The 20,076-nt window shown below is 42.5% G+C and overlaps 1 pseudogene; it reads right to left on the bottom strand.

The window, feature by feature from the left end:
• Positions 1-20,076, bottom strand: part of LOC147701030 (uncharacterized) — a 64,632-nt pseudogene that overhangs the window by 19,151 nt on the left and 25,405 nt on the right.

Genomic DNA, 20,076 nt, shown 5'->3' with positions numbered 1-20,076 from the left:
GGTACTAAACTAAGCGGGTTAACTGCTCACCTCAAACCGCACAAATCCACGACGACACTTCTTCCAAACTCCGCCACGCGCAAATCTACAACTAACGAGCGTCAGCTTTATGCGCCCGCGTTGGCCTAATGGACAGTGAAGTAGGACTAAACTATCGCATCCATCTTTGAATGGTGGAATGTCGATTATCAACATGTTCAACATGGAAAGCTTATAAAATCGTGACGATACGTATAAACAACATCCAAAAAGGATCCCAAAGGTAAAACAGCGTAAAACATGAATAAACGTGGTAATTATTATTATCGGTTGCTGTGAACTGTGGGAACAGTCAAACACCGTCTAAAAAAATCGCGAAGTACAAGAATATGTAAAACGGGGACTGGGATCCGATCAATGACCGTAAATCTGGTACAAATTAACAAAACCTAAATTACTAGAAAAAGAATGGAAAGGGGCGACCACTCGGTCCCCCCGAACGTATGGCAGAGTGCCTCGATCCCCCCGGGAAGCCATTTTGGGGCGGGAGGCGCGTCACGGCTGGTATGCCCGAAGCGGCGTAGCCGGGGCGCGCCTTTTCCCGCCCTAGAGTGGGCTGGCCTAGACACCGACGTAGCCAGCCCCGCCCTAGGGGCAGGCAGGGGCGGGTTCTCGCCCGCCCTGAAGACGGATAAAAAGAGACGCAAGACCAGAAGACGTCCTCTTGTTCTTGTGCTCCGAAGCTGCACCTCCTCGCTACTCGTGAGCTCGGGACAGAACGAAGAGCCAGTTTTGAGCGTTTTGATCTTTTCTCTTTGTCTTTTAGATACTTCGTCGGAGAGATGCCCAAGAAAGGCGCAAAGAGAATGACGACCGACCAGATGGTGCGGGCTCTTTGCAAAGAGGTGTCCGACATAAAGAAACGGTTGTCGGAGCGAGACGGGGAGGAGGGTTCGGGCTCTGCGCCGGCTGAAGGTAGACCAAAGAGGCCGAGAAAGGTTCCAGCCGGTGGAGACGTCCCGGTTCCCTCTGCCCCGCTCGAGGCGCCGTCCCCGGTACCGAGGGAGGGGAATCCAATCCCCGTTGTCGTCACCCCGACATCCAAGGAAGACATGCCCCCCGAGCTGGCAGCACAGCTAGCAGCTTGGTTGGGGGATAGTAGTGATGGCGCCACGGCCGCCGAAGCACAGGCACTGATAAAAGGGCTTCGTGAAAAGAGAGATGCAACTAAAGTGGCTGCGCCATTGACAGAGGCTGCGTCCGGTGCAGGTAAGCGGCCATTGCCGATTGCAAGGGACGAGTCAGCACCCTCTCGTAGAGAGAGATTGGGTCAACATGTGCCTTTAGCTATGAAGGAAAAGATTTGGGCTGGGGAATACGTGAATATTTTCGCCTTGCTTGTTGATCATTATGAGGTGGAGAATGTTAGAAGTCAAAAGGACCTAATGCATCCGAGTGTTTGGCGCGCAAAAATGGCCGCCTTTAAGATAAATGAGAATATTGGCAACTGGGGCAATGCGTGGGGAATTTTTACATCAATTCTGGGGGAACGTAGGCCCGAGTTGCTTCCTGAGTTTCCCATTTATCAATCAAGAATTATGGGTTACTCGACAGCGTATCAAGGTAACCATTGGTTTTGTTATGACAATCTGTTCAGAAAAGAAAAGGAACATAACAAAGGTTTGACTTGGGATTGTTACGATTCGGTAACGTGGGATAAGATGAAAGAATCAGGAATGTTAAGGATGCCATTGGTAGGGAGCAATATTGTAGATTACTCCCGCCAAAATGTGGGGACGCCCTTTCGACCAAGTACGAGCACCGACGATCAGTCGAGGCCCGCAGGTAATACAGGGAGGAAGGGTTTCTGCTTTAATTTCAACAAAGGAAAATGTACCAGACCTCCGGGAACGTGTAAATTCAAACATGAGTGTAGTACGTGTGGGTCGTCCCATCCTGAGTCAGCGTGCAGAGCCAGAACGGGTGAGAACGGGGGTAAGGGAGGCGCCAAACAGGTCTAAACTAGTCCGAGGGGCGCCTTTACCAACCCCGATTGATACCTTGGCAATGATTCCCTGGCTCAGTGAATACCCGGATCGTACTTCTGCTGGGGTGCTGCGGAACGGTTTTTCACATGGTTTCCGCATCCCGGTAGGGGACTTTCAGGGTGTAGGGTTTTGCAAAAATCAACTTTCTGTGTTACAACATACGTCTGTGGTGCAAGAAAAAATTCTGAAAGAGGTTAGCCGGGGACGGGTCGCTGGCCCGTTTAGTGTACCCCCGGTACCGAATTTTGTATGTTCTCCGTTAGGGGTGGTCCCCAAGAAGGACCCAGGTGAGTTTCGTTTGATCCATAACTTGTCGGCTCCACACGGCCTTTCGGTGAATGACGCAATTGATCCAGAGGTTTGTTCGGTGCGATACGCATCATTTGATGAGGCAGTAGCCATCTTGAATCGCCTGGGGCCCGGGACGTTGATGGCGAAATCAGATATCGAGTCAGCGTTCCGGTTGCTCCCGGTACACCCAGACGATCAGCGTCTTTTGGGATTCGGGTTCCAGGGGTCAATTTACATGGATAGGTGTATGCCAATGGGATGCTCTATATCATGTGCTTATTTTGAACAATTCAGTACTTTCCTGCAATGGGTGTTCACGAAGAAAACGGGTTTCCGAAATGTAATGCACTACCTCGACGACTTTTTGTTCCTTGGTCCCGCCGGGAGTCCCGAATGTGCTCAGGCCTTAGCAGAATTCTGTGTGTTGATGGGTCATTTTGGCGTGCCATTGGCACCGGGTAAAACTATGGGTCCCACGACTTGCCTCGAGTTTTTGGGGATCGAGTTGGACTCAAGGGAGGGGTGTTTCCGTTTGCCAGATAGCAAAGTGTTGAAATTCAGGGCAACCCTCCAAGTATGTTTGAATGCATCTAAGGTTACACTGCATCAGTTGCAACAATTAGTGGGAAAGTTGAACTTTGCCTTGAGGGTGATCCCAATGGCTCGCCCTTTTTCCCGCTCAATTGCCCAGGCGATGGTTGGCCTAAAAGAGGGTCATCATCGCACGAGATTATCGGCTGAGGTCCGCCAGGACATGCGGATTTGGTTAGCATTTTTGGCGGACTTCAATGGCCGAGTCGTCTGGAACAAGCCAGCCGTGTCCTCAGAAGAGCTTGGGCTATGGACAGATTCAGCGGGAAGCATAGGCTTTGGCGCCATCTTCGGCACAAAGTGGTCTGCTCAAAGGTGGCCCCTATGGTGGCACGAGAAGGGGCTGACGAGTAATATTGCTTTCCTTGAATTATTTCCCATTCTGGTGGCCCTGAGAACCTGGCCAGAAGGGTTCAGAGATCATTCTGTCGTGTTCTGGTCCGACAATATGACCGTAGTAGAATGCATCAATAGTCAGGCAGCCCATTGCAAATTGATTTTGAGACTGCTCAAAGAAATTGTCCTACTGTGTATGCAACTGAACGTGGTATTCAGAGCAAGACATGTCCCAGGGGTGAAAAATCAGGCTGCTGATGCACTGTCTCGTTTTCACATGCAGGCTTTCTCGGGTTTCCTTCCGTCAGCGGACCCGGAGCCGGCACCCTTCCCCGAAGCTCTCTGGTCTCTCGGTGCCCCGAACTTCGTCACCTCGTGGGAGAGAGTCTAGCACCCAGGACAAGGAAGGCATATGAAGGGGCGTTCCAGGCCTATTTAGCCTTTTTGGGGGCAGAGAGAGGGGGACTTTGGGGGCAGGAAGAGTGGGTTGTACTTTTTCTGTTGTCCTTACGTAAGGCTGGGAAGTCGGTGGCTACCGCCCAAAGGCATCGTGCCGCCATTTCTTTTGTTGCCAGGGCCCATGGCATCCTGGACCCCACAGCGTCTTTTACAGTTCAGAAAGCGCTGCGTGGGTGGCAACGCCTGGAGGGTCGCAGAGTAGACGTACGACGACCGATAGGTTTAGACAGATTGTCCCAGTTACTGGCCACACTCCCTAACACGTGCTCGTCCCCTTTCGAAACCTGTTTGTTCCGGACTGCATTTACGCTGGCATTTCACGGGGCTATGAGAGTTAGTGAGCTAGTTGCAAGGAACAAACGGGATGTGACGGGGGGCTTGTGCAGGGAACATGTTCAGATCAGGGGTGATGCGATGATTGTCTCCTTTCTCAGGTCCAAGACCGACCAAGATGGGAGAGGGGACTGCACGATCATTCGCAGAAACCCCGAGTCATCCATGTGTCCGGTACAGTGCTTAGAAGATTATCTAGCACGAAGGGTGGCATCATGGGGGGGGACATTGTTGAGGCATGCAGACGCTACCCCACTGACGAGGTTTCAGTTTCAGCGGGTGCTTGCAATGGCCATTGCCGCAGCGGGCTTGGACCCGGGCGAATTTGGGACCCATTCCTTTCGAATAGGGGCTGCCACTGAAGCTACAGCCAGGGGTCTTAATATAGAACAAGTGAAACGTGTGGGGCGTTGGTCCTCCAATTGTTATAAGAGGTACGTGCGATTGCACATGTTGTGAAGCTGTAATCATGTACTCACGCTTCTTGTCTTTTGTTTGTTTGCAGTTGCGCAAGCCTACGCGGCAGGGCGAACTGTGCAGTCGACCCTACACCAGGCCAGCGGTCGCACGTCACCGGCTGTGAAGAAGGAGGTGTGGGTCGTGGGCCACTCATACGTGAGACGGGCCGCAGACGTATTCAAAGCAGGTGACATGATTCACGTACCTGGGGAATACGGGTACAGAGTGTCCTTCTACGGAAGGGGCGGTCTCTGTATTGACCAGTTTCAGGAATTTTTTGAGGGTTTGTTAGAGCGGATGAGGTCACCGCCGTCCATAGTCATAGTGCATTTAGGGGGCAATGATTTGGTCACCACCGGTAGACGACTTCTCCTGGAGGCTATGCTTTCCACAGTAAGTTGGTTAGCGAGGAAAGTTCCGGGGTGCATAATTGCGTGGTCTCACATGATCCCACGAAAAGTGTGGCGGGGGGCTATCTCGATCCCTGCTTTGAATCATTCTGTTAGAAAATTGAATAATAAAGTGAGTAGGTTATTCCGTTCCAAGACATTGCATTCGATCTCGCATAGTTGTATTAATGATGACAGTATGTATCTGGGGGATGGTGTGCATTTGTCAAGGGTGGGGAATGAGTTACTCATAGGTGACTTCTTAGCTTGGTTAAAATCGTTAAAACATGACCTTTAGGTAGGAGTTTTTTGTGGGGGGTCCGGATAGCCGGTCAACTATCCGGACCTGTGGCGGTAAGGTCATGATCGGTGAGCACTAATTGGTAGATCCCTATGAGTGGGCGTCACCCAACACGGATGGGAGCGCTCGGGAGAGGTGGCCATTGGCCCCTCAGTGGGGAGGCGGTCCCGTCTAAGGGCGGGTCGCCGGAAGTAAAGGAAAGGCGGTCAAGGCCCCTTCCTTTGTAGGAGGGGTTACAGTCCCCTCCTGGGGGAATTTCCCGGGGCCAGTGTCATCTGCGACGGCAGATGCGGTAAGTGTGTGGGGTGGGGGGAGGTCCACGATACCTTCTAGATACCACACACAAGTCTTCGAACGACCTTTAAATGGCGTCGAGTCTTAAGTGCCCCCGTCAAGTCAAGGGAAATTGTTTGTAGTTGCACTTGAGGTAAGCCTCTGTGCTGTCGCCCCTCCCAAGTGGGAGGGGTAAGTCTGGTTAGGGATCTTGACACCGGTTATGACCTTGCCGTTGGCCCTTAAACGTTAGGATGTACAATTTCAGTGTTTTAGAGAATGTTTTTTGTAGGATGCTAGTTCGGCTAGGAGAACCTCTGTATTAGAGAATATGTTAAGGTTAGCCAAACATCGCAATGTGATAATGAAATTGTACATAACATGAAACGTTTAATGTTTTAATTTTTTGTTTTAATAAATACGGCCGCGGGAGGGTCACTCCCTCCCACATCCAAAAACTTTAAGAACTGTTTCCGGTTTCCCTCCTTTCGGGGATTGTGTTGAGAGGGGGTGGCGGGTATCTCGGCCATATGGAAAGGGGCGACCACTCGGTCCCCCCGAACGTATGGCAGAGTGCCTCGATCCCCCCGGGAAGCCATTTTGGGGCGGGAGGCGCGTCACGGCTGGTATGCCCGAAGCGGCGTAGCCGGGGCGCGCCTTTTCCCGCCCTAGAGTGGGCTGGCCTAGACACCGACGTAGCCAGCCCCGCCCTAGGGGCAGGCAGGGGCGGGTTCTCGCCCGCCCTGAAGACGGATAAAAAGAGACGCAAGACCAGAAGACGTCCTCTTGTTCTTGTGCTCCGAAGCTGCACCTCCTCGCTACTCGTGAGCTCGGGACAGAACGAAGAGCCAGTTTTGACCCACCCACCAGCCCCTGAGGACAGCAAGTCATCGTGCAATAAAGTGAATTTTATAAATTTGTTCTCGTTTCGTTACAGGCTGTGAAAGTATCAGTTTGTTGTTGTTCCTAATAAAGTATGGTGAATATTGTGTAAGTTGATACGATTAAAATGATTTGAGGTAGTGTTGCAATTTTAAGCATGTTCTTTCGGTCGTAGCGACCAATGTTTTCTTAGGTTTGAGTAAGAATTGTCGTATTTATTTTTTGGTAGGCGGTAAGGTCATGATCGGTGAGCACTAATTGGTAGATCCCTATGAGTGGGCGTCACCCAACACGGATGGGAGCGCTCGGGAGAGGTGGCCATTGGCCCCTCAGTGGGGAGGCGGTCCCGTCTAAGGGCGGGTCGCCGGAAGTAAAGGAAAGGCGGTCAAGGCCCCTTCCTTTGTAGGAGGGGTTACAGTCCCCTCCTGGGGGAATTTCCCGGGGCCAGTGTCATCTGCGACGGCAGATGCGGTAAGTGTGTGGGGTGGGGGGAGGTCCACAATACCTTCTAGATACCACACACAAGTCTTCGAACGACCTTTAAATGGCGTCGAGTCTTAAGTGCCCCCGTCAAGTCAAGGGAAATTGTTTGTAGTTGCACTTGAGGTAAGCCTCTGTGCTGTCGCCCCTCCCAAGTGGGAGGGGTAAGTCTGGTTAGGGATCTTGACACCGGTTATGACCTTGCCGTTGGCCCTTAAACGTTAGGATGTACAATTTCAGTGTTTTAGAGAATGTTTTTTGTAGGATGCTAGTTCGGCTAGGAGAACCTCTGTATTAGAGAATATGTTAAGGTTAGCCAAACATCGCAATGTGATAATGAAATTGTACATAACATGAAACGTTTAATGTTTTAATTTTTTGTTTTAATAAATACGGCCGCGGGAGGGTCACTCCCTCCCACATCCAAAAACTTTAAGAACTGTTTCCGGTTTCCCTCCTTTCGGGGATTGTGTTGAGAGGGGGTGGCGGGTATCTCGGCCATATTGTGAAGAAGACTTAATGTTAACAGTGTGTAAACTGTAAAAAGGAAGAAAAAAGGAAAAAAGACTAGCCAGTTGATCAGCCCAGTTCAAAAAGTGTGAGTAACAAGAAATGCAAGGACATCCATGAAAATATATCTTTTGTTTGACCTAAATCAGAGCCCATTTACAAAAACATGTTAAAGAAGTAACAACTAACGTGTACTAGGAAATTCACATTGAAAAATGGCATGAGCAATGGCATATGTACCGTCAGACATTATTTATAAAAAGAACATTACAAAAAACACTGCAATTCAATTCTGTCATTGAGCCCACTCGGCACCAAAGTTTGCAGAAATTTTGTCCACCAAGCTTCTCTCTGAGCTAAATGAATTGTATGATTGTGATCGGGTTTCACTACAACTATTTAAAGAATAGTGAACCTAAGCTGAGCATTAGTGTGTTGGTGTTCTAACCAATGTGTAGCAAAAAAAGACTTAGTGGACTTTGTTCTGAATGTGCTTTTGTGTTCAGATATGCGCACCTTAATTTTTCTTGAGGTTTTGCCTACATAAAGTAACCCGCACGGGCATCTGATGGTGTAAATTACATTAGAGCTGTTGCAATCCCTGTTGTATTTTAATGAAATACTTTTCCCTGATTGTGGGTGATGGATGACGTTCCCTATCATTACATTATTGCAATGTACGCAATTGTAACATTTGCGCATTCCATTAAATTGTTGTTGATCTTCAAACACTTTAGTAGTCAAAATCTCCTTAAGGTTCTTGCTTCTTGTGTATGCAAACAAGGGCTCTTCGTCATATAGGCCTTTAAAATCAGGCTCTTGTTTCAGTAGTTCCCATCTAGATTTGATGATGTGTTTGATTGCTTGGGATCTTGATGAGTATTTAGAAACAAACACATGTCTGCTTGACCTCTCTTTTGGTTTGGTGGTAAGTAACACCTCACGTTGTTTGGAATCAGTCTTAGTCAAAGCTGTAGCCAAAACTTCCGCAGGATACCCTCTTTGTTTAAATCTCTCTTGCTGTTGTTTTAGAGCATCTTGTAAGTCTGCTGAATTAAAGGTTATCCGCTTCACCCTTAACAATTGTGAGTACGGAAGGTTGTTTTTCAATGAAGGAGGGTGAAAACTTGAATACAGAAGCAGGTTATTTCTATCAGTGGGTTTTGTATACACTGATGTTTCCAGCTTGTTAGCTGTTTGAGTGATCAAGACATCTAAATAGTGGATTTGCTGTTGACTTATCTCATGGGTGAATTTGATTCTTACATGTTTATTGTTGAGTTCATCAATCAACTGTTCTAACAAGTTTTGGGAACTTTTCCATACAAGGAAAATGTCATCAATGAATCTAATGTAGAAAGCTAGATTCGTAGCCCAAATTTCTTGCTTGAAGATGTGTATGTCCTCAAATTGAGCCATGAAGGTGTTGGCGTACGCTGGTGCGCCTGAAAAACCCATGGAGGTTCCACTTACTTGGAGAAAGAATTTGTCTTGCCACGACAAGTAGCTGTGTTGGAGACAGAATATCAATAATTCCAGAATGAAAATTTTGTTGACTTCCAAATCAGGTAATTGTAGAAGCGCCCATTCAATAGCTTCTACGCCATCTTTTAGAGGGATGTGTACAATGAAGTCACATCGATAGTGCACATCAGCCAGTCTGGGTTGTATTCTTTCTGTACTTCTTGAAACAAGTTCAAGAAATGGGTAGTGTCCTTTACATAACTATGCCAAGATTGAACAAATTTTTGTAAAAAATGGTCAATTAACTGGCCCAATGGTGAAAAAATGGAGTCACAACCTGACACTATTGGTCGGAATGGTGGATTGTTTAAACTTTTGTGCACTTTCGGGAGCATATACAACCTTGGTCTTCTTGGATACTGTACTGTCAAGAACTTTCGCAATGTAGGTGTAATCCATTCCATTTCTTCTGCTTTATCTAGAATTTGACAAAGTGTTGACATAAAGCTAGAAGTAGGGTCCTCTTCTAGTGGTATGTAGGTTGTTTGGTCTTCTAGATGTTCATTGACCTTCTGTACGTAAAAACTCGTGTCCATTACAACAAGGGCACCACCTTTATCTGCCATTTGAAGAGTGATTTGATCATCTGTGCTCAATCTCCGGAGGATATCCAACTCATCTTTTCTTAAATTGGACCGCATTCTTGGATGTAGATTCAATTTGTTGAGATCGTGGCGTATCAGTGATTCAAAAGTATCCAGAATTTTATGTGTCACCGGAGACATGAACGTGCTTTTAGGTCTAAAAAGCCTCATTTCTGAATCTTCACTTTCCTGATCCGGTGGTTGTATGTCTGCTGTCGGTACTACATTTGTAAAAAAAGTGTTTTAACCTCAAGTTTCAAAGAAACCGAAAGACTGACACTTCAAGTTCTAATTTATTGGTGTGGTAAATTGGTACAAAAGAAGTCCCTTTGTTAAGTACCAGTTCTTGGGCACTAGTCAATTGTCTAGACGAAATATTAATTACGAGGGTTTGCCCTTGCTCCTCAGGCTTTGGGCTTCCGCTTCGCTTTCCTTGGCTTCTTTCTCCTTTTCCTTTGTTTCCTTTTCCTTGTCTTTGGCTCCTCCTTGATTTTTTTGAACGTCTGGAGGTCTCCCTCCTCCTTGTACCTTGTCTAAAAAAGGCAAAGCTGCAGATGCACTGGCTTCATTTCTTGTCCCTGATGTTGTTGGTTCTTGCCCCATTGCTAATGGCTGTCTTGATGGGTCCAAATCATTGTCCGAGACTATTGATTCTTGTGACGAGGTGGCAGGTTTTTGATAGGGACGCCTTTTGGCATCTACCTCTGCCCAGGTGTAAACCTCGTTTAATTTATAATCAATAGTGTCTCTCCCAAATTTTCGTAATTTTCTTTCTTGGATTTCCTTACCATAAGTATCCAATTTAGAATTAAGGTCTTCCAACGTGAGTCTCCAAAAGTCTGCCTCACAGCAATTAGACAAGTCTGATTTGATGATGTTAATCTCTTCTTCTAACTCCTTGATGGTTTTGGAGAGTTCTTTTATTAATAACAAAATTAAATCCAGTGAACATTTGTTTAACACTGCCTGCCACTTTTCCATGAATCTTTTATTGTATTGGAATTTGTATAACAAAGGCTTGATAGGCAATCGTAATCCTCGTGGTATTCTTTGTACCTTATGGTACTGTATAAGTGTCGAGGCATGCAATCGTTGACTCAGTGCTCTTTTAGCTATAAACTCCAATTGTTTGAGTTGTTGAGGAATAGAGCTGCCTTGCGCATTGAATAAAGGTGTTTCTTCAATGAGTGAATAAATACTTTGGACTTGTGTATCTGTATAAGTTCTCGTGTCTGCTCTATTTTCAGTTAGGTTAGATATACTGTCAAAAGACATTTTCAAGTAAGAGTGTTTACGGGGTGCTGCGGGTAAATGTGATTGGCAACAAGGTTAAGAAAAAGGTATTTTGCCTGCGCAATCCCTTATCTGATGCAAGTACTCAATTATTCAAAAAGCTGTTTGTACAATGTATGTGTGCTGTTTGGTTGAAAGGCAGCCAGCCCAAAGTAACAATCAATCGCTGGTGGAAACTCCACTAGTTTACCAAACGCACTCCAATGTGTTTAAAGTATAACCAGTATTGAAAACTATAATCTAATTTTTTTCAATTAATCACACAGAAAGGTACTTCTTATTCGAAAGACCATGTTTTTTTTATCATTATTGCATTTGAACATTACAGTTTCAACATTTCCATCTCAGACTAAATAATGCAAAATTTGAAAACATAAACTTCATGTCACAAAAACGTAATGTTACTATTGTGATTACAATACAAAGACGTTTTTAAATGCAATTAAAAACCATAGTTGAGGAAAAGGCCCAATGCATTTCGGGGGGTTCCCTTCTTCAGGGGCACTGAAAGAATAAAACAATGTATGAACATTGTGTTACACATCGGTAATACATCAACAGAAATACAATTTACATTCTCTTATTTGCGGAGGCAGTTCATGATACTAACAACATCTAATACACATATTAGTTATGGAAGCTGAAGTATATGGACTTCTTATTAAGGTCAAAACGAAAAGAATGAAAAAACAGGCATACAATTGAAAATGAACAAAGAAGACACCACCACCACAGGTGAATAATGTTACTGTGAAATTTGTACAGATTGAAAAAAAGGTTGCAAAAGTATATCACCATGTCAGGCTAGTTATGACTACCATAGTAAAGAAACTGCCCCACCGCACTGTGACTGTCAAAAAAAAAGGGGTTTTAACCATGTACTCACTTCTCAACTATTCAGTGATATATCGTGATCTAACTGGAGTTCCAACCGGAAAAGACTATCTAGTGCAAATGCTTCAGCTAAAGAAACAAACGACAAAAATTATATCCATCAAAGACATGAGGTGGGACCAATGCACTCAATTACCAGGTGAACAGTGTGCTGCTTTGAATACTTACTCGCTTGTTACTAATGTAACTGCAGCCAATTAACTACTGAACAGGATGTTGCTAATATGTAGCCATCTATCTAATGACTGTGTTCAATCATATAGAAACGATAATTCCATCCGTTTTGTCACTACTCGAATGTAGACCAACAATAGCGGGAAAAACTCTTATATCTCCACTGCCTGTGAATGAATGAAAGTAATGTCATGAGAAGATTTCCATTCACTGTAGATTCTGTCTTTGCTGATAACATACTCTCTGATTGGACATAGTTTTGAATCGTACTGTCATGCAGTTAATAAGAAACAGACCATATTCATGAAACTTAATGAAAACTAGCAAAAAAATCGTGAATCTATGATAACTTTATTATCAAGACACTAGACAAAACTAATGTTGGATAAAATAGCCCGCCGTATAACAGTTGAGATTCATGAGTTCACTGCCTCAGTAAACTAGGTCACCTCTGAAAACCACGTTCCTGAACATTATACCGAAAAGCTAACTATTTCTTCAAAGAGCTCTTATCACCAAAACAATTTTAACTCACCGATACTCTGTAATCCTCGCAGGTTCTGACCAAGACTCGTACTCTCAATCTACAAGATAAATATATCTGTTTCAGAACCTAATTCTCTAATCTCTACGGTGGTACTAAACTAAGCGGGTTAACTGCTCACCTCAAACCGCACAAATCCGCGACGACACTTCTTCCAAACTCCGCCATGCGCAAATCTACAACTAACGTGCATCAGCTTTATGCGCCCGCGTTGGCCTAATGGACAGTGAAGTAGGACTAAACTATCGCATCCATCTTTGAATGGTGGAATGTCGATTATCAACATGTTCAACATGGAAAGCTTATGAAATCGTGACGATACGTATAAACAACATCCAAAAGGGATCCCAAAGGTAAAACAGCGTAAAACATGAATAAACATGGTAATTATTATTATCGGTTGCTGTGAACTGTGGGAACAGTCAAACACCGTCTAAAAAAATTGCGAAGTACAACAATATGTAAAATGGGGACTGGGATCCGATCAATGACCGTATATCTGGTACAAATTAACAAAACCTAAATTACTAGAAAAAGAATTGTGAAGAAGACTTAATGTTAACAGTGTGTAAACTATAAAAAGGAAGAAAAAAGGAAAAAAGACTAGCCAGTTGATCAGCCCAGTTCAAAAAGTGTGAGTAACAAGAAATGCAAGGACATCCATGAAAATATATCTTTTGTTTGACCTAAATCAGAGCCCATTTACAAAAACATGTTAAAGAAGTAACAACTAACGTGTACTAGGAAATTCACATTGAAAAATGGCATGAGCAATGGCATATGTACCGTCAGACATTATTTATAAAAAGAACATTACAAAAAACACTGCAATTCAATTCTGTCATTGAGCCCACTCGGCACCAAAGTTTGCAGAAATTTTGTCCACCAAGCTTCTCTCTGAGCTAAATGAATTGTATGATTGTGATCGGGTTTCACTGCAACTATTTCAAGAATAGTGAACCTAAGCTGAGCATTAGTGTGTTGGTGTTCTAACCAATGTGTAGCAAAAAAAGACTTAGTGGACTTTGTTCTGAATGTGCTTTTGTGTTCAGATATGCGCACCTTAATTTTTCTTGAGGTTTTGCCTACATAAAGTAACCCGCACGGGCATCTGATGGTGTAAATTACATTAGAGCTGTTGCAATCCCCGTTGTATTTTCGTATTGACCTTAATAAGAAGTCCATATACTTCAGCTTCCATAACTAATATGTGTATTAGATGTTGTTAGTATCATGAACTGCCTCCGCAAATAAGAGAATGTAAATTGTATTTCTGTTGATGTATTACCGATGTGTAACACAATGTTCATACATTGTTTTATTCTTTCAGTGCCCCTGAAGAAGGGAACCCCCCGAAATGCATTGGGCCTTTTCCTCAACTATGGTTTTTAATTGCATTTAAAAACGTCATTGTATTGTAATCACAATAGTAACATTACGTTTTTGTGACATGAAGTTTATGTTTTCAAATTTTGCATTATTTAGTCTGAGATGGAAATGTTGAAACTGTAATGTTCAAATGCAATAATGATAAAAATACATGGTCTTTCGAATAAGAAGTACCTTTCTGTGTGATTAATTGAAAAAAATTAGATTATAGTTTTCAATACTGGTTATACTTTAAACACATTGGAGTGCGTTTGGTAAACTAGTGGAGTTTCCACCAGCGGTTGATTGTTATTTTGGGCTGGCTGCCTTTCAACCAAACAGCACACATACATTGTACAAACAGCTTTTTGAATAATTGAGTACTTGCATCAGATAAGGGAGTGCGCAGGCAAAATACCTTTTTCTTAACCTTGTTGCCAATCACATTTACCCGCAGCACCCCGTAAACACTCTTACTTGAAAATGTCTTTTGACAGTATATCTAACCTAACTGAAAATAGAGCAGGCACGAGAACTTATACAGATACACAAGTCCAAAGTATTTATTCACTCATTGAAGAAACACCTTTATTCAATGCGCAAGGCAGCTCTATTCCTCAACAACTCAAACAATTGGAGTTTATAGCTAAAAGAGCACTGAGTCAACGATTGCATGCCTCGACACTTATACAGTACCATAAGGTACAAAGAATACCACGAGGATTACGATTGCCTATCAAGCCTTTGTTATACAATTCCAATACAATAAAAGATTCATGGAAAAGTGGCAGGCAGTGTTAAACAAATGTTCACTGGATTTAATTTTGTTATTAATAGAAGAACTCTCCAAAACCATCAAGGAGTTAGAAGAAGAGATTAACATCATCAAATCAGACTTGTCTAATCGGTGTGAGGCAGACTTTTGGAGACTCACGTTGGAAGACCTTAATTCTAAATTGGATACTTATGGTAAGGAAATCCAAGAAAGAAAATTACGAAAATTTCGGAGAGACACTATTGATTATAAATTAAACAAGGTTTACACCTGGGCAGAGGTGTATGCCAAAAGGCATCCCTATCAAAAACCTGCCACCTCGTCACAAGAATCAATAGTCTCGGACAATGATTTGGACCCATCAGGACAGCCATTAGCAATGGGGCAAGAACCAACAACATCAGGGACAAGAAATGAAGCTAGTGCATCTGCAGCTTCGCCTTTTTTAGACAAGGTACAAGGAGGAGGGAGACCTCCAGACGTTAAAAAAAACAAGGAGGAGCCAAAGACAAGGAAAAGGAAACAAAGGAAAAGGAGAAAGAAGCCAAGGAACGCGAAGCGGAAGCCCGGAGCCTGAGGAGCAAGGGCAAACCCTCGTAATTAACATTTCGTCTAGACAATTGACTAGTGCCCAAGAACTGGTACTTAACAAAGGGACTTCTTTTGTACCAATTTACCACACCAATAAATTAGAACTTGAAGTGTTAGTCTTTCGGTTTCTTCGAAACTTGAGGTTAAAACATTTTTTTACAAATGTAGTACCGACAGCAGACATACAACCACCGGATCAGGAAAGTGAAGATTCAGAAATGAGGCTTTTTAGACCTAAAAGCACGTTCATGTCTCCGGTGACACATAAAATTCTGGATACTTTTGAATCACTGATACGCCACGATCTCAACAAATTGAATCTACATCCAAGAATGCGGTCCAATTTAAGAAAAGATGAGTTGGATATCCTCCGGAGATTGAGCACAGATGATCAAATCACTCTTCAAATGGCAGATAAAGGTGGTTCCCTTGTTGTAATGGACACGAGTTTTTACGTACAGAAGGTCAATGAACATCTAGAAGAGCACACAACCTACATACCACTAGAAGAGGACCCTACTTCTAACTTTATGTCAACACTTTGTCAAATTCTAGATAAAGCAGAAGAAATGGAATGGATTACACCTACATTGCGAAAGTTCTTGACAGTACAGTATCCAAGAAGACCAAGGTTGTATATGCTCCCGAAAGTGCACAAAAGTTTAAACAATCCACCATTCCGACCAATAGTGTCAGGTTGTGACTCCATTTTTTCACCATTGGGCCAGGTAATTGACCATTTTTTACAAAAATGTGTTCAATCTTGGCATAGTTATGTAAAGGACACTACCCATTTCTTGAACTTGTTTCAAGAAGTACAGAAAGAATACAACCCAGACTGGCTGATGTGCACTATCGATGTGACTTCATTGTACACGCCCATCCCTCTAAAAGATCGCGTAGAAGCTAGTGAATGGGCGCTTCTACAATTACCTGATTTGGAAGTCAACAAAATTTTCATTCTGGAATTATTGATATTCTGTCTCCAACACAGCTACTTGTCGTGGCAAGACAAATTCTTTCTCCAAGTAAGTGGAACCTCCATGGGTTTTTCAGGCGCACCAGCGTACGCCAACACCTTCATGGCTCAATTTGAGGACATACACATCTTCAAGCAAGAAATTTGGGCTACGAATCTAGCTTTCTACATCAGATTCATTGATGACATTTTCCTTGTATGGAAAAGTTCCCAAAAATTTGTTAGAACAGTTGATTGATGAACTCAACAATAAACATGAAAGAATCAAATTCACCCATGGGATAAGTCAACAGCAAATCCACTATTTAGATGTCTTGATCACTCAAACAGCTAACAAGCTGGAAACATCAGTGTATACAAAACCCACTGATAGAAATAACCTGCTTCTGTATTCAAGTTTTCACCCTCCTTCATTGAAAAACAACCTTCCGTACTCACAATTGTTAAGGGTGAAGCGGATAACCTCTAATTCAGCAGACTTACAAGATGCTCTAAAACAACAGCAAGAGAGATTTAAACAAAGAGGGTATCCTGCGGAAGTTTTGGCTACAGCTTTGACTAAGACTGATTCCAAACAACGTGAGGTGTTACTTACCACCAAACCAAAAGAGAGGTCAAGCAGACATGTGTTTGTTTCTAAATACTCATCAAGATCCCAAGCAATCAAACACATCATCAAATCTAGATGGGAACTACTGAAACAAGAGCCTGATGTTAAAGGCCTATATGACGAAGAGCCCTTGTTTGCATACACAAGAAGCAAGAACCTTAAGGAGATTTTGACTACTAAAGTGTTTGAAGATCAACAACAATTTAATGGAATGCGCAAATGTTACAATTGCGTACATTGCAATAATGTAATGATAGGGAACGTCATCCATCACCCACAATCAGGGAAAAGTATTTCATTAAAATACAACGCGGATTGCAACAGCTCTAATGTAATTTACACCATCAGATGCCCGTGCGGGTTACTTTATGTAGGCAAAACCTCAAGAAAAATTAAGGTGCGCATATCTGAACACAAAAGCACATTCAGAACAAAGTCCACTAAGTCTTTTTTTGCTACACATTGGTTAGAACACCAACACACTAATGCTCAGCTTAGGTTCACTATTCTTGAAATAGTTGCAGTGAAGCCCGATCACAATCATACAATTCATTTAGCTCAGAGAGAAGCTTGGTGGACAAAATGTCTTCAAACTTTGGTGCCGAGTGGGCTCAATGACAGAATTGAATTGCAGTGTTTTTTGCAATGTTCTTTTTATAAATAATGTCTGACGGTACATATGCCATTGCTCATGCCATTTTTCAATGTGAATTTCCTAGTACACGTTAGTTGTTACTTCTTTAACATGTTTTTGTAAATGGGCTCTGATTTAGGTCAAACAAAAGATATATTTTCATGGATGTCCTTGCATTTCTTGTTACTCACACTTTTTGAACTGGGCTGATCAACTGGCTAGTCTTTTTTCTTCCTTTTTATAGTTTACACACTGTTAACATTAAGTCTTCTTCACAATTCTTTTTCTAGTAATTTAGGTTTTGTTAATTTGTACCAGATTTACGGTCATTGATCGGATCCCAGTCCCCGTTTTACATATTCTTGTACTTCACGATTTTTTTAAACGGTGTTTGACTGTTCCCATAGTTCACAGCAACCGATAATAATAATTACCACGTTTATTCATGTTTTACGCTGTTTTACCTTTGGGATCCTTTTTGGATGTTGTTTATACGTATCGTCACGATTTCATAAGCTTTCCATGTTGAACATGTTGATAATCGACATTCCACCATTCAAAGATGGATGCGATAGTTTAGTCCTACTTCACTGTCCATTAGGCCAACGCGGGCGCATAAAGCTGACGCACGTTAGTTGTAGATTTGCGCGTGGCGGAGTTTGGAAGAAGTGTCGTCGCGGATTTGTGCGGTTTGAGGTGAGCAGTTAACCCGCTTAGTTTAGTACCACCGTAGAGATTAGAGAATCAGGTTCTGAAACAGATATATTTATCTTGTAGATTGAGAGTACGAGTCTTGGTCAGAACCTGCGAGGATTACAGAGTATCGGTGAGTTAAAATTGTTTTGGTGATAAGAGCTCTTTGAAGAAATAGTTCGCTTTTCGGTATAATGTTCAGGAACGTGGTTTTCAGAGGTGACCTAGTTTACTGAGGCAGTGAACACATGAATCTCAACTGTTATACGGCGGGCTATTTTATCCAACATTAGTTTTGTCTAGTGTCTTGATAATAAAGTTATCATAGATTCAAGATTTTTTTGCTAGTTTTCATTTAGTTTCATGAATATGGTCTGTTTCTTATTAACTACATGACAGTACGATTCAAAACTATGTCCAATCAGAGAGTATGTTATCAGCAAAGACAGAATCTACAGTGAATGGAAATCTTCTCATGACATTACTTTCATTCATTCACAGGCAGTGGAGATATAAGAGTTTTTCCCGCTATTGTTGGTCTACATTCGAGTAGTGACAAAACGGATGGAATTATCGTTTCTATATGATTGAACACAGTCATTAGATAGATGGCTACATATTAGCAACATCCTGTTCAGTAGTTAATTGGCTGCAGTTTCATTAGTAACAAGCGAGTAAGTATTCAAAGCAGCACACTGTTCACCTGGTAATTGAGTGCATTGGTCCCACCTCATGTCTTTGATGGATATAATTTTTGTCGTTTGTTTCTTTAGCTGAAGCATTTGCACTAGATAGTCTTTTCCGGTTGGAACTCCAGTTAGATCACGATATATCACTGAATAGTTGAGAAGTGAGTACATGGTTACAACCCCTTTTTTTTGACAGTCACAGTGCGGTGGGGCAGTTTCTTTACTATGGTAGTCATAACTAGCCTGACATGGTGATATACTTTTGCAACCTTTTTTTCAATCTGTAAAAATTTCACAGTAACATTATTCACCTGTGGTGGTGGTGTCTTCTTTGTTCATTTTCAATTTTATGCCTGTTTTTTCATTCTTTTCGTTTTGACCTTAATAAGAAGTCCATATACTTCAGCTTCCATAACTAATATGTGTATTAGATGTTGTTAGTATCATGAACTGCCTCCGCAAATAAGAGAATGTAAATTGTATTTCTGTTGATGTATTACCGATGTGTAACACAATGTTCATACATTGTTTTATTCTTTCAGTGCCCCTGAAGAAGGGAACCCCCCGAAATGCATTGGGCCTTTTCCTCAACTATGGTTTTTAATTGCATTTAAAAACGTCTTTGTATTGTAATCACAATAGTAACATTACGTTTTTGTGACATGAAGTTTATGTTTTCAAATTTTGCATTATTTAGTCTGAGATGGAAATGTTGAAACTGTAATGTTCAAATGCAATAATGATAAAAAAACATGGTCTTTCGAATAAGAAGTACCTTTCTGTGTGATTAATTGAAAAAAATTAGATTATAGTTTTCAATACTGGTTATACTTTAAACAGTGCGTTTGGTAAACTAGTGGAGTTTCCACCAGCGGTTGATTGTTATTTTGGGCTGGCTGCCTTTCAACCAAACAGCACACATACATTGTACAAACAGCTTTTTGAATAATTGAGTACTTGCATCAGATAAGGGAGTGCGCAGGCAAAATACCTTTTTCTTACTTTGTAAGGACCCATTCTGCGGTAATAGACCAAGGGCCATATGTATGAAGCAAATTCGCATTTGCAAAGGCCGAAATTGGCAGAATTTCAGCCTTTGCGAATGCGAATTAGCAAAATGATATGTATGAAGTAAAATCTAGTGCAAAAAAAAGGAATCGCAAAATTTGCGATTCCTTATTTTGCAATTGTATTTAAGGAATCGCAAATTTTGCGATTCCTTAAATGCAATGTATGAAGCCAAAAAAAATGCAAAATGCCCTTAAGGAATCACAAATTACCACCAACTTCTAGTTGGTGGTAAGTTGCGATTTCCTTGAAAAATTCACATTTTAGCATTTTTCAAAGTGCCATGTGACGCACATACATGCCATTAGGGCATGTATGTGCACCA

This window comes from Lissotriton vulgaris, chromosome 7, assembly GCF_964263255.1.
Source record: "Lissotriton vulgaris chromosome 7, aLisVul1.2, whole genome shotgun sequence".
Lineage (NCBI taxonomy): Eukaryota > Metazoa > Chordata > Amphibia > Caudata > Salamandridae > Lissotriton > Lissotriton vulgaris.
This window is presented reverse-complemented; position numbering and strand designations above follow the sequence as displayed.